Source organism: Aedes aegypti, chromosome 3 (assembly GCF_002204515.2).
Source record: "Aedes aegypti strain LVP_AGWG chromosome 3, AaegL5.0 Primary Assembly, whole genome shotgun sequence".
Classification (NCBI taxonomy): domain Eukaryota; kingdom Metazoa; phylum Arthropoda; class Insecta; order Diptera; family Culicidae; genus Aedes; species Aedes aegypti.
Window position 1 is genome coordinate 212,567,991 of NC_035109.1, and position 14,402 is coordinate 212,582,392.

General features: G+C 35.0%; 1 protein-coding gene across 1 annotated transcript in view; it reads right to left on the bottom strand.

Annotated features, from left to right (window-relative positions):
- LOC5570008 (uncharacterized protein CG3556) overlaps positions 1 to 14,402 on the bottom strand; it is a 209,870-nt gene that overhangs the window by 127,210 nt on the left and 68,258 nt on the right. Inside the window, exon 2 of the mRNA XM_021850353.1 lies at positions 7,277 to 7,319. The gene's annotated coding sequence lies outside the window, so the exon portion shown is untranslated. The remainder of the gene's footprint in view (positions 1 to 7,276; positions 7,320 to 14,402) is intronic.

The following is a 14,402-nucleotide window of genomic DNA, read 5'->3' on the forward strand; positions in this document are numbered from 1 at the left end:
GAACGAAATACCGAGAACAGACACACGATTAATAGCGGAAACATTCTACATTAAAATTAAAGGAGAAGGGAATACTGTTAATTTACAAAGAGACTCCATCAAGTTCAGGTCCGCATACAATGGTCTGATAGATAAGTTGAAAGTAGGAAAACAAAATGTACAAAACACCAGCATACTCACAACACAAAACGAATGATTGATAAAAACAGAAGTAAACAGGTAGATGGTGGTATAGGACTTGCTCTATAGCATGTAAGTTTTAAAAAAACGATTATTTTATAATTTGCTAAAGAAATAAATATTTAAGGAACCGCTGAGGATGACCGAATCCATAAGTAGGTCGAAACGTTCGGTAAATGCTAAATTTTAACTTTAATTTCACCGAAAAAAGCCGATGAAAACATCTACAAAATCTCAAAAGCGGTGATGAAACTGACGTAACAATAGATTAAGAGTGGAAGATTTGCGATGACGAAGGCAATTACCACAGTTGACCCTATGCGTGAAGCTCCGATTTCTTTACATGGCAAAGCATAGGAAGTCAATTTTCAAATGCTTCTAAAAAATTCAAAACAAAATTTAATTAAATTCTGTTAAGTGTACGGTGTTAGATATATGATAAGCTATAGAATCCGCATAATATTGAGGAAAAAATATAAAAATCAAAATAATGTGTCTATAATGTAGCCCATAAATAGTCTATCAACATGTTCTGAAAAGAATTTAAATAGCTATTGTGATTAATTTTATATTAGCATTTGAAATTTCACTTCCTATACCTTGCTGGGTTAAATTTTCGACGCTTCACGCATAGAGTGATGTTCCCAGATGGCAGCACCGTACCTTCGTTAGAGCGGATAGAAGCAAGTGAAAGATGCAACTACAGAGTACGATAAAAGAGATGGGCCTGGGAGTGAACCCATGATTTTCTGTAGTAGCCATCAGACCACCTTAAGACGCGGTTTATATTTCTATCAGGTGACGATGAAATTCACCAATTTCAAATTGCATTTGCAATAAAATCTGCTGTCATTTTAAGGCTTTAGTACCAATGCATTCAAATGTCTCAACATTTTGTTTTAACGTTCAACGCTCCGTCATCGTAATTATCGCCATCATCGAAACTTCAAAAGCAGTTTTCTGCTCAACACTAAAAATTATTCGATTAAAAAGTGTTCACCGTGTTTCGGTTGGAGGATTGAATACAGTGAACACATTTTCTTGTAAATTTTCTTGATTTTGAACGAAAAAACTGCTCTTGAAAATTCTGAAATCAATGACGGATCCTGCCCCCTTAAAAAACACTTTTAATTTACCAAACTAAGAATATACAAGAGTTAAAAATTAGAGAACAAAACAACCGATCGTGTTGTAAATTTGATCGTTTAGTAACTCGTCGAATGCGACCAATTGATGTGTGCTTTTGAACCTTCAGAAGTAGTTTTCATTCATCTTCACTCTATGCAGATGACGTTATGGTGGATGAAGAAGCACATTTTACGAGTCCTTATTTATGTTGATCTGTCTAAAAACAACTAGGGGACGAAAGTGCTAGTATGGAATTGAAAGCAATGGTTCATTACACTTGATAAAAAACACTTTTTTTTAAGAAATAATAAACTCTATCTATTTTACATCTACTTGTATCATTCCTCTAGCATATTTCTTTTTAAATCATGATAGACAAAACATGAGGGTTGTCAAAAACTTCCTTTTGTTTTATGCCTTACATTTTCTTCCATTTTATGAGAATTTTAAAACATAAATCGGCAACTGATGTTTTCTCGAAGATAACATAGTCAACCATGATATTTGAAGTATTTTCGAATCATTCTGTATTGTAAAAAACAATGAGGATTATTTTTTGAATTGATTTCGAAGTTTAAAAGAAATGATGACTTGCTTTACTATTCTTGGCATTCGGTTTTTCATCGGCAAATTTTTCGACGCTAATCATTTTGATATTTTGGTTACAATTCAGTTCAGAACCAGTTTTACGGAAATGTTGATATATCTGAAGATTTTCAACAAAACTTAATGCGTCCACCGGCATTCAACTTCCTATTAGTTTCAGTTTCTAGGAAATTTGTGAACATCTATACAAGTTCACACCGCACAGAAACACAAGCGACAGAAAAAATGCCATTTGAACATGATCTTGGAAAATCCGGAACATCTCTGGTGTTCGGTGGCCAATATGCATGGCCAAGCAATTTCCTAAAACTAGACCGAATTTGCCGTCGTCTGCTTTCAGATGCATCCAATTTGATCCATTTTTCATAAAGTTATAAGCAAGGCAAAATTTTACCTATCTCAATCATTTTGCCTATCCCCTGTATACCGTTTTGTCTCAAATTCCGAACAGACTCATATTCCAAACACTCGGTTTTTGTAAGGCGATTTGGTTGGAATGTTTCGTCACCAAATAACAAGTAAATGGCAGTCAAGTGCAATTTAATTTTAACGTCCCCAATATAATTTATACCGCGGGAGTAGTGATGATTCTCTAGTTTGAGACCAGTAGAACAAGCTCAGATAAATTTATTTGCGAAATAATTCATTTGGATACGATTTTTTCGTGCTGTTCGGAATTTGAATCAAGGTGTTCGGAATATGAGACAGAATTAACACAGTGTTCAGCATTTGAATCAAAATGTTGTTCCATACTTTTACGTAAAAACAATACTAAAACTAATTAAATCAACATTATTATCGGTACACCCAATAACTAACAGTTAGACTATGCGAAGAAATTAAAATTTACACAAATATCAGTTAGTTTAGGCCAAACAGATGCATTTGAAGTCACTGTTGGCCTTAAGTGTTCGGAATATGAGTCAAAACGGTACACGAAAATTGATAAATATGATTAAATGACTCTTTTATGAATGTGCGATACGAGAATGCTTGGTTTTGCCTTTATGTATGCTGCAAAACTACATATTTTTAGCATGTTTATTACAATTGAAGTACGACATAAGTTTTACTTTATAATTTGACCAATTTGTATAACAATAGTCATAAATATGTATGAAAATTCCATCAAAGCAAAGCGTTTCATACAAATATGTATATCATATACCAGGGGGGCGATTCCAAAATATATTGGCCTCAAGGGGGCGAAAATCGAAAAACTTTAGGAAACACTTTTCTAAACGGTCCAAAACTCTTCAATAATAATGTTGGATATTAGACCTCAATGATTTATGGAAATTTAAACCAATTTTTATTCCAAATAAATAAAACTATATCCCAAAATAGTCTTTTTTACCCGACCTGGCCCAGTAACCGACCGAAACAACTTCGGCTGCAGGAATATTCTTGAGTTTCTCATATATATGTGTACCAGTATACTAACAACAAAAAATTTGAATTGGTTAAGTATTCGCTGAGCGGTGAAGGTGTCAGTACTTTTGCTTTCACTCAGGCCTATACGGGTTAAACATTTTATTCAGGCGAAAATTTTCCAATACATTTTCAAGGGACAGTTTTAGCAGCAAAATTGGATTTTCTTTAATTTAGTATGGAAAACAACCCTTAAAGTCGAGGAAATATAATTGCCCCCGACAGAATATTTTGAAACTACCAGATAGTGAATGTTTTGTCGGGATATGTATCCTCATTAGTGATGGGCGATTTTGAATCGATGTTGCAAACATCGATTTTTTCGTTTCGATCAATCAATTTTTTGAATCGATGTTAGGACAACTCAAAATAAAGTGAATCGATTTTCTACATTCGATTTTTTGTTTCGATTCAGAAGGATGAAATTGATTAGAATTTATGATGAGATGAACTGGCTTTGAAGCGTTCAATGTATAATTTTCAATTTCAAACGTTTTTATATTGATGGAATTTAATAATTGAATTTTGTTATATTTAAGAGCTTGTTTTTGTACATTTTCATAAGACGTTAAAAATCGAATCGATTCAAAAACATCGATTCAATTGATTCGATTTAATCGAATCGATTCGACATATCGAATTTGAATCGATTCAGTAACATCGATGTTCTGGTCAAATTTGCCCAACGCTAATACTCGTCAAAAGAAATATGATGTTAATGCATCTTCCATAACTGTCGAAATTTTTGAACCGTGAATTTAGGAATATTGAACGAGATTTATCAACATTTTGAATCATTTCGCTTGCGGTCATATAATCCAATTTCAAACACATTCATAAAGGCTTAAAAAAGAAATACTCACTGCAGATACTAACTCAGTTGTTCGAATGCAAAAAATCTGAAAATTTACTAACCAAAACAATTTTGCCTTTTTCAAGCCAAGAATTTTGAAAATCCTGACGAAAAATCAAATATAGTTTTATTTAAAAGCCTTACTGTCACAGTTTAATTCTGTAATAAAAAGCTTGCTCATGCAAATGAAACAAATCTTTTTGGACTCAAATTAAAAGTTTAAAATAAATCGCTGTGCTCCACACAACTATTTTATATCTAAAAGTGCTCAGCGAGCGAAAACTGTTGAAAATCCCTAATATAACTTAAATTAATTGAGAATATCATGAGGAATTCATCTGGAAAGAAATTCGATGGCAAATTGCTACTCTGTTATTGAAATAACAGCTGTACTTACACAGGGAATCAACAGATGCTACTCATGATCAGTAGCATATTCAATGTGTAATAAACTGGTGCTCTCATTATTATAACAAACAATAACGGCGCCGGATGAGCCCGAATGTAGGTAAATTTGGAGATAGGAGGGAAATTTTGACGTGTTAATTGCTTCATAGAAGCCGAGGAGTCCTCTGCACTTCCACAAATAAACACTGGGAGTTTTGATTTGGAAAAGGATTCGTTTTGGTAAACGATAAGGATATAATTTGAAATTAATGACGGAGAATTCATCAAGTCATTCGTGACAAAAACTTGGAAGAGTTTATATCAGAAATAGTGCCCATGTTCTATGATATACCCTAAGGATATATCAATATAACTGTTAAATGAGTTCTGGAAGATATTTTCGAAAAGATCCTACAGTCATTCCTAAAATATAAAATGTATCCATTAAATAATCTTTACACTTCTTGGAGGAATACAATTGCAAATACCTAAAAGTATCTGTAAGAAAATCCTGGAGGATTCACCAGTGGGATTCTTAGACGAATACTTTGCGCAGTCCTTGGAAAATTCCAGAGAAAATGCTTAACATAGTTTATGGTGAAATGTTTGCCAAACTTCCTGAATAAAAAACTGATTAACTAAACCTATGATAGAATAATTTAGTGTCATGAAGAATCTTAAGTTTATGTATACCTGAAAGAATTCCTGAGTATATGAAATCTGATATGTATCCTGAATAGTTCATTGGAATCTTCATACAAAAATCGTAAGATAAGGTATAGAGCAATTCCAAATGGATTTTTTTTTTCAAGATCCGAGCAGAAATTCTGGACTCTTACTGGATACTATCAAATCATAAGACTTTCTCAATCCGTCCAAAACCGTGAATTGAACTCGCTACGTAGTCGAGAAATTGAAATAGGTCGCCTTTTGGACTTCGTTTTGTCCACTGTAATTGAATGAAAACGGTTTACGTCTTTCGTAGGGTTACGTTTGATGGGTAAGTTTAGTATATAATCGCACAATAAGGCCGCGAAAGGTGAGAAAGTTTATCATCAGCAAAAAAAGCACCACGGTGGCTCGCTTTCATGCGAAGGTCGAACAAACCCTCAAATGCATACCAAATCACCTGATTATAATTCAAAAACTTTCTTCGATATCCACTATTATCTAGTAGAGTTAAAAATTCGATTTTCTATTGAAATTAGTCCATATTAAGCTTTTTCTTCCAATCAAAGGAAAAGGCTATTGAAACATAAAATTTGAATTCATTTTCTCGAAATAAAAAATAAGTTTTGAAAATAATCAAAATTTTGAACAAAGGTTGCAAAAAACATGTTTTGTTATAAGTTACAACATAACATATTAAATAATGAAAAAATAAATAGTTAGCGCTCTATCGAAAAATACATTTTCTAATGACGCCTATTGAGTTCAAATCGGTTATGATTTCATTAAGTTACAGGTTTGAAGTACTAGGTGAAATATAGTTGATAAAATTTAAGCAGTTAAACTTTGTTGACATTTTCAACTCATCATGCTACAAATAAAATCAAAAACAAAACACATCAATCTCAATTTTTAGGAAATCTTCACTTAAGAGTGCAGAAGTCTATAAAATATATTAACCAGTAATTTTGAGAACATGAGTTCTTTAGATTATGTCCGGCCATGCGGCACAGTGCGTACCTCGCACTAATTATCACAAACAATGAATAATTACAACAAATTATTAGTTGTCCTTTGCACAAAAACTTCAATAAATGTCGGTTAGATCAACAGTGTGCCCATCAGATTCGTATTTTATGATATGCAATTTATAGGATCTCGCTCGCTCGCTAATACTGCAAAGGAATGATAACGTCGGAATGTAAATTACCTTCCCAAAGATATATAATGCCTCATTAACCTTTTGATATCAAAATCTGGGGAACGTTGTGCTGGAATAATTTAACGGATCGGGATGTTAGGGTATACTATTTTTATAACGCTGTTTCACGCTATTCTGACCGATTTAGCTATGCCTTGACAAATCCTCAACAGAAATAGTCCGGCGCTCCCACCTCCTTGCTGAGCAGCATTCAACACCTACCGCATTTTCGTGAATTTTCCTACCCACTTGGTCAAACATATCGAACGAAACGGGAAAAGCAGGACCAAAAGCCATTCCGTGCAAAGTAAATCATTAGAAGTGGCATCCATTTCTGTCTGGATTCCTTTTTTGGAAGCTATACTTAATATACAATTCGCTTCCACGTTTTCCCATTCTTCTGAATTGCTGTTCACCATATAACGGAAATGCTCGGTCCAACCGAGTCGAATTAGCAAGGGAAGAAATGGAGAAGCCACACTGGGAAACAGATCAACAGCATCCAAATGCCGAGAATTGGCGTCTCCTGGGCGGAAAGAAAACCGAAAGTGCTACAAATAGAAGAGCCTTTTCACACTCATCACCAAGAGTTTTATATTTGCAGAGAAGATTATTCCAGAACGCAGTGAACCATTTAAGCGTTTCCGGCAAATTTCAGCCTTCCAAACTTTATTCAGAGTAAAGGCTTTTCGATGGGTGTTACAGTGGGGGACCGAAATCCATACTGGCTCTAAATCCGTTCGCTTCATACAAAAAGTAAACGTTTTATATGGACGGATTTAGTTTTATTTCTTAAGATTTTGAAATGTTTTGTCACTTACTTGTTGTAGTTCTGGTAGTCCGATAAGAGAAGGCAAAACGTATCTGGAATTGAAACGAAAATCACTGCATTAGATATAACTGGGACACTACTGATTTCCTTGATTTCTGGAGGATAGACAAATAGATCACAGACAAACAGACGTAACATTGAGGAAATTTACATCGCCCGCTCATTTAACGATTACTCTAAATCGGCTATGTTACAAACCTCACAACCAGAGGCGTACGCATAGTTTTTCTTCATGTTTTAAATTTCACACTACCGCTATCTGTAGGTCTTGCTGCACGAAACAGTATTTCGTGCAACATGCTCACCAGATGATGATGGCGTGATCTAGGTGATGGATATAAAAGATGTTTTTGTAAGTGTTTCGTCTGTTTGTCTGTGGCTATGGACCAGTGCACGAGTTCACGAATTTGACGTTTGAGCGGGGTCGAATTCACTTGTTGCCATGGTCAAAAAAATAACACGGCACCGCTCAAACGTCAGATAGTGAACTCGTGTATCGGTCCATAGGTTCATTTATTTATTTATTTAATCTATCGACCAGTGCTCGAGTTCACTAATTTTAAATTTGAGCGGTGCCAGATTCACTGGTATCCATGGTCACATAAATAACACGGCACCGTTGAAACGCCAAATAAATTTTGTTTCGTGGTCGCATCTCTCAAATCTCTGTTATACCCCAAGCTCCCCAATTAGTTGTGGATCACACGTGTACCAAGTTCAAAAATCAGTTGGAGCTGTTCGTAAATTACGTTGAAGAATCGTTTCCTGTAGCTCATCAAGATGACGTTGAATAGCGATATTCCATGATTTTGTTTCTCGCCTTTTTTTTTAAATGCCTTCCTGGTTTATGAACAGTCTTCCGTTGCGTAGCGTAGGTATATCAGAAAATATAAGATTTTCACAAAAAAAGCATCACTTTCGGTGTTTCAACGTAGAAGGGCATGCGTTTCTGTTGGCTGTAGGGAAATGGGCTCATCGTGAAGATAACATAGTCAAATTGTGTACCTAGCGCGTGCCATAAATCAAAAGTGATTTATGCCACAGTAGAGGGCTGAGGAATTTTTAACTTGTTTTGGGGCCGGAGGAACATGTGGTATCAGAGTTGTAGATAATTCAAGCCACCTAACTTTTTAGCTGCTGTGATTTGTGTTTAGGATACAACGTATCGGAATGGCCGATTTCAAAGATACTTAACAAGAGAAATATTAAATCATCGGACCCGATACTTATTTTAATCCTTCTGCTAATAACCACAACATGGGTAGAAGAAAATTGCTTGCCAATGGCAAATTTGATATTTAAATAAAATAAGGGTAAATTCTGACATAATTTGTTTGAAGTAAGTGCCAGAAGAGCAAAAATAATAAGGTACCGTGGGATAAGTAGTTACAGAAAAACCAATAGTCAACTTCATTGTTGTGCACAGCCAACGTTAATAATGTAATTCAAACTTTTTTCTGTGGATAACAAATGAGGGACTAATATACTTCAAATCGTAATTTATTTCATTTTTTCTGATTATTATGTTTTGAGTATAGGGGACTTGAAAATTTGCGCCAAATAAACCACTTATCCCACCATGGTGATCACCTAGAAAAAAAACTTTATTCTCAAAACAAATGTGATGTAATCATGTATACACACACTCAATCAGACTCTCTGAGTTCGGTAACTTTTTTTTACAGATTTGATTCGGTGATCAAGTAAAATACAGATGCTTCGGTGATCAACAGCTTATTTACCGAAAACTGTTAATAAAATCGCCGACTGTCAGTGATTCTATTAAGATTTGACGAATACGGTAAATATTTTCACTGACAAATCAATAAATGGGTTGAAACACTGATGTCGGTAAAATATAAAGCTGATTTTTCGGTAAACAAAGCTCTGATTACCGAATTCGATAACGTAGCAGCACGAAATGTCAAATCCGCCATATTCGTTTTTTTAACTGGCAGTGTGAATCCTGTAGTGAGGAAGTTTCTACCGAAAATTGAAGAATGTGTAGTTTTAAATGAAGCCAGTGCTGAAATATTTACGCGAGATGAATGGGCACATTTCGCGAGGAAGAAATGTCCCCCCCCCCTCTATGAGGAAATTTTCCGGATGCGTCTGATGGATGTATGGTATGCTGAGGTTTGATAGATATTCGTGCTGGAGGTGACCTAAAACTGCATTTGGCTAGGCATTTGGCGTAATTACAAGCATCAACAGATTGACTGTTGGACAACCGGAACGGATTTATAGCATGGATTACAATTTTTTTGTTTTGTTTGTTTTTATTAACGACACTTTACACCTACGTGGTGCATTCGTGTCGGATTTTAATATAAATTCATTAAATAATTATTCTATCTACCTAATTCAATCAAATTCAAATATCAACTTTCCTATATTTCCTAGACCTAGTAATTCTCCAGCCTGAATCGGGAGACTGATTCCCTTCTACTTCTTTTTCAGATTCTTGGTCCGGACTGCGTGTGTACGTTCCTTCATTCTCTTCGCTCGATGGTCTTGTCGACAGCCGCCGTTTCGTGGTGGATTCCAGTTCGTTGTCTTTTTCGCAATCGTCGTTTTCGTCATCGTCCTCGTCGTGCGGTGATTGTGATTGTTCGTCGTTGTTGTTGGCTTGGTTCGTTTGATCTACAGCAGCCGCAGATGAAACAGCAGCAGAGTTGGACGTTTGCTCATGACGTGGATTTTTATCACCTCCTTTCTTGTGCCGAATTGTTTTTGGTTTGTCCCCTTTGGAATAGGTGACGAGTGAATGTTGACCGTCGATTGTTATGTGCGATGGCACCGACTTCTCCATCCTCATGCGCACAACTCTCACACCGTTTGGAATCCCTGCAAAATACTTCCTCCATAGTTCATTGTGGATAGAGATGACTTTGCCAAACTGTTGCATATAGTCAGAGATGGTGGTGTTAGACATCTGCGGTGGTAAATCGTGGATTCTAACAGTCGTAGTTGGACCATCCACGTACATCGGGATGTAGTATAGTATCCCCTGATACTCCAGGTAGTGTCGCAAATGATGCTTTTTTGCCAGGCGTGGGGGTACGCCTGCGTCACGCATTTCGATGTACAGGCAGTTGTCAAGGTTGTGCAGCTGGACGTTCCTTACATCGGCCATGTCGAGCTTAACGACATCCTTGAGGAACTCCTCCACCTGATCTGTTAAAATACGACGCGGCAGAACACTGAAATCCACAACAAGAGTGTTTTTTCGATGCGAAGACATCTTGTGTTTCGTAGCAGTGATCGTGGGGTACCAGTACAGCGAGAGCTATGAAGAGCTCTGTGAAAATACGTCTATCGCGCACGAAAAGCGGCTGTCAACTGATGGATTACAATGAACGAATACTACTGACATGGTGTTTTATTCTATGAGTGCGAAGTGAATTTGATTAAAACAAATCCATAGGTTAAAAATAAAAAATCGATTATCTTAACAGAATACATATCTTTTTAATATCGAATATACCTTTGAAAATATCATAAATTATTCGGTGGGTTGTAAAAATAACAATTTATTTTGTTTTACTGATCCCTGAGTAATGATTTGAAAATTGCAGACTTACGGTAAATTAAATTACAGTGCATTAAATTACAGTTTATCCTTCTAATCCAAATTACTGATTGATCGTTTTTTTTTTTGTTTACCGAACTGATTACCGACCGATCAGCTGTTGAGATTTCGGGAAATGAATTACCGAAGTCGGTAGTTTTTCCAAGTGTGTAGTAAGAATGATATAACTGTCATTCTTGTTATAAGTGCTATGTTATATATTTTGATAGCTTTAAAATTAAAAAAAATATTTTATCAAAATGTTATGAAAAATATTTGTACATTAATTTACATTTATTCGAACAAAAACAAACACTGCAATCAGAATATTTTGAAGAAAATTCATCCATTTTATACATCTGAGTTAAAAAGAAGTATTGATGATTATTCCTAACGATGTTTTTGAAAGACACTCGTAGTTCAAAAATATTAATTACGTTAATTTTTTTTAACATACTGAAATCTCTTTATTCTATTTATGGAAATATTTTTATCATCTGTCTAGAACAATCGATATGATCAAACAATGTACGATAATATGCTTTCAGTTTGAGAATTTGTATATTTTGCTTTTTTTGCATGTCAGCTTAGATAAACCACGAAAAATGTTATTTGAATTTTTCAATTTTCATTTTTTATACTAGAAAGACTGTACAACACTTTTAGGTGGATTAATTGAAATTTTCTCAGATTTATTTGGTAAATTCAAGCTAGGAATGGAAAATGTAAAAGGAAAACAACACTTAATGACACTGAAACTTATTTAAATCAGCGTAAGTTGTCTGCCAATATTTGATAACAATACTTGATCCACTTACCCCATCCCATTAAAAAGTGCGTGTAAGTGTACCTTGACCAATATATCTGTATTTATTTACAAAAATTACATTTTTTTCCTTGTGATTCATACAATTAAAACTGAAATGTTCACCATGTGTTGAAAAAACTAATAATATTCGATTTGAGGCAGAGATACAATGGATTTTTAATCGTCAGAAAATAACTTCAAAATGAATTGATTTTTGAAGTCAACAAATTTGCTTGTGTTAGTGCACGTGTAGTATCAGTTTTGCAGTAGTATTAGTGTGTACGTGAGAATATAATCTAAAGTGAAGCTAAGGTGTGAAAACATTCGAAATATTCAGGTATTTATGCTTATTACGGACAAATGATCCACTTACCCCACTGGCACTGCTACCTTAACTGACTTTGTTCGACAGTAGTAATTACTAACTCTGTTCGAACAAAACAATGTCTACATTTGACATCATAAGTACCGTAAAACGGGGTAACTTTGATAGTTTTTTCGAAGAAAACTTCAATATTTATGTATGCTGTTTCAAAGAATTACAATTTATATTTTTAAAATAAGTACTGACATCCTAGCTATTGATTGCACTTGATAGATTGCCAAAAGATTTATTCTGAATGAATATATTATCTTTCATATAATTAAAAGTCGGTTCTGTGTTTTGGGGTAACTTTGATAAGCGAACAAAATTGAATGAATTTCGGAACATTTATAGATCGTTGCATACCTCTAGGCGTTTAAAGTTTCTGTCTTAGATTACAAAACTCGTCCCAGCTTGTAAAAATGGTTTTCGCTATGAGATTTGAGACCGAACAAAATAACAATATCTGTTTTTTCTTTGTGTTGACCGTCCTGGACCGAGTAAGGGCACTGACCCGAGTAAGGGCCCTTGGACCTAAGCTTCAGATCCAGGTAATAGGGTAAACAGCTATAATACGTCCCCCTTAAGAAAACCCCGCTCTATCGCAGTAGCAAATACGTTACTTCTATCGTTGATGTCAAGGTGTTATGTTGTAAGTTGGTCATGCTCTGCATGCAACTTTCTCTTGCCAGGTAGCTTCTGAAAGGAGTACAAGACGTTTTTTTTTGTAAATTTTGACGTTTCAAAACAATATGCCCCTCCCACAGAAAAACGTTCCACAGCGTTGTACAAATGGTCCAAGAGAAATTCCACCACTTGCAAAGCATGAAAGCAATCGTCTTCCGGTAAAAGTTTTTGTAATAAGTACAATAGTAAAGGAAGGGCTTCATTTACAACGAGGCTTGCTCATCGGTATAAAAATTTTACGCCAAAGAGCAGATTTTCGAAATTTTTGAAATATCTATTGGTTTTTCATACTTTTCAAAGATCTAATATGTGCTATATATTTTTTTTCGTGGATATTTAAGATATGTAATTATATTTACGTGTTAAAGAAGCCTCAATCCTTTGAAAATGAAATGGGGCATATTGCCCGGTAGGGGCGCTTTATCCCAATTTACCCTACAGGGGAAATACCTTTGTTCCATCCTAGGAAAAGCACCAAAAACAACAATGGAGTACGCATTAACAACGCCACTCGCAACGATTTTGCCTATCTCCTAAAACGGAACGGATGGTGTGGTTGTCCCCGTTTTTTTTCCTTCACAATATTAAAAAAAAATCCGTCTGTCATGTTATTCATTCGTGAATAATCTGATCGCCGGATTTTTTTTTTAATTACCTTCAAACCCAAGGTCTGCACAGGGGGCCTGGCCATTTTGATATTTATATCATATCAATGATATGCTGCAAATATTAATGTTGACAAGAAAATAATGGAAGGAACTTCGGTATTTCCATGATGCTTTTCAATATTGGCTGTGTAAGCACTTAGAATAGAATAGACTGTCTAAGAATTATGTGGCTTGTTAGGGGGAGGGAACCCGAGTAGAAGTGAATATCAAAATAATGATAAAATAAGAGCAAATTTTGCAATCATATCAAGTTAAAAATTATTATGTGACGTTATTCATGGCACACAAAATCATATCAATAGCTAGGATTAGATTCTGAGAAAATTGAATGAATCTTTCACTTATTGCTCTCTGTAACAATCATAATCCGCAACGTATCATGAGAACCTGTTTATCATTTTTTGCTACAGCTCTGATTAGATTAGGGGGAGGGGGGTATGCATAACAGTACATGATAAATACTATTTAAACTTTGGAACTTGTTTGTGGGACACTATTCCTATCATACTCTGTGTGAAGTAAAATAAAGCACGTTTCTCCAATGGTGTGTGAGCGAGAGAAATGGGTTTTATCATTGCTCTCTTTTTGGGGCTCTCGTTCGCTGCTGCTATGTATCAAGATTATTAAAACACATTGTCGATTACGGACCGACACATATGGAATGATTTTCTTCGCTCAAATGAGAACGATAATTCTGCAATGTTTGCAATATCAAAACAAGCAAACATAGCAAAATTTGTAATTGATATGCTATCCTTGAAAATTATCTATAATGACCAGGGTAGATCTTGATTCTCAAATATTGAAGATTTTTTCAATGATGCGTAAAGGCCAACTATATCAGTTCCAAAACTCTTTTATTAGGAAACGAACGAAAATACTTTAGAACTATACCAATTTCAGCAACGTCATTGTGTCGATATGATAATTGATCGGACTATCACTTATTCAAATTGAAATTTAAGTTTAAGCATGTAAAATTTGTATTGGAACTAAAAATCCGATTCTAGCCGTGGT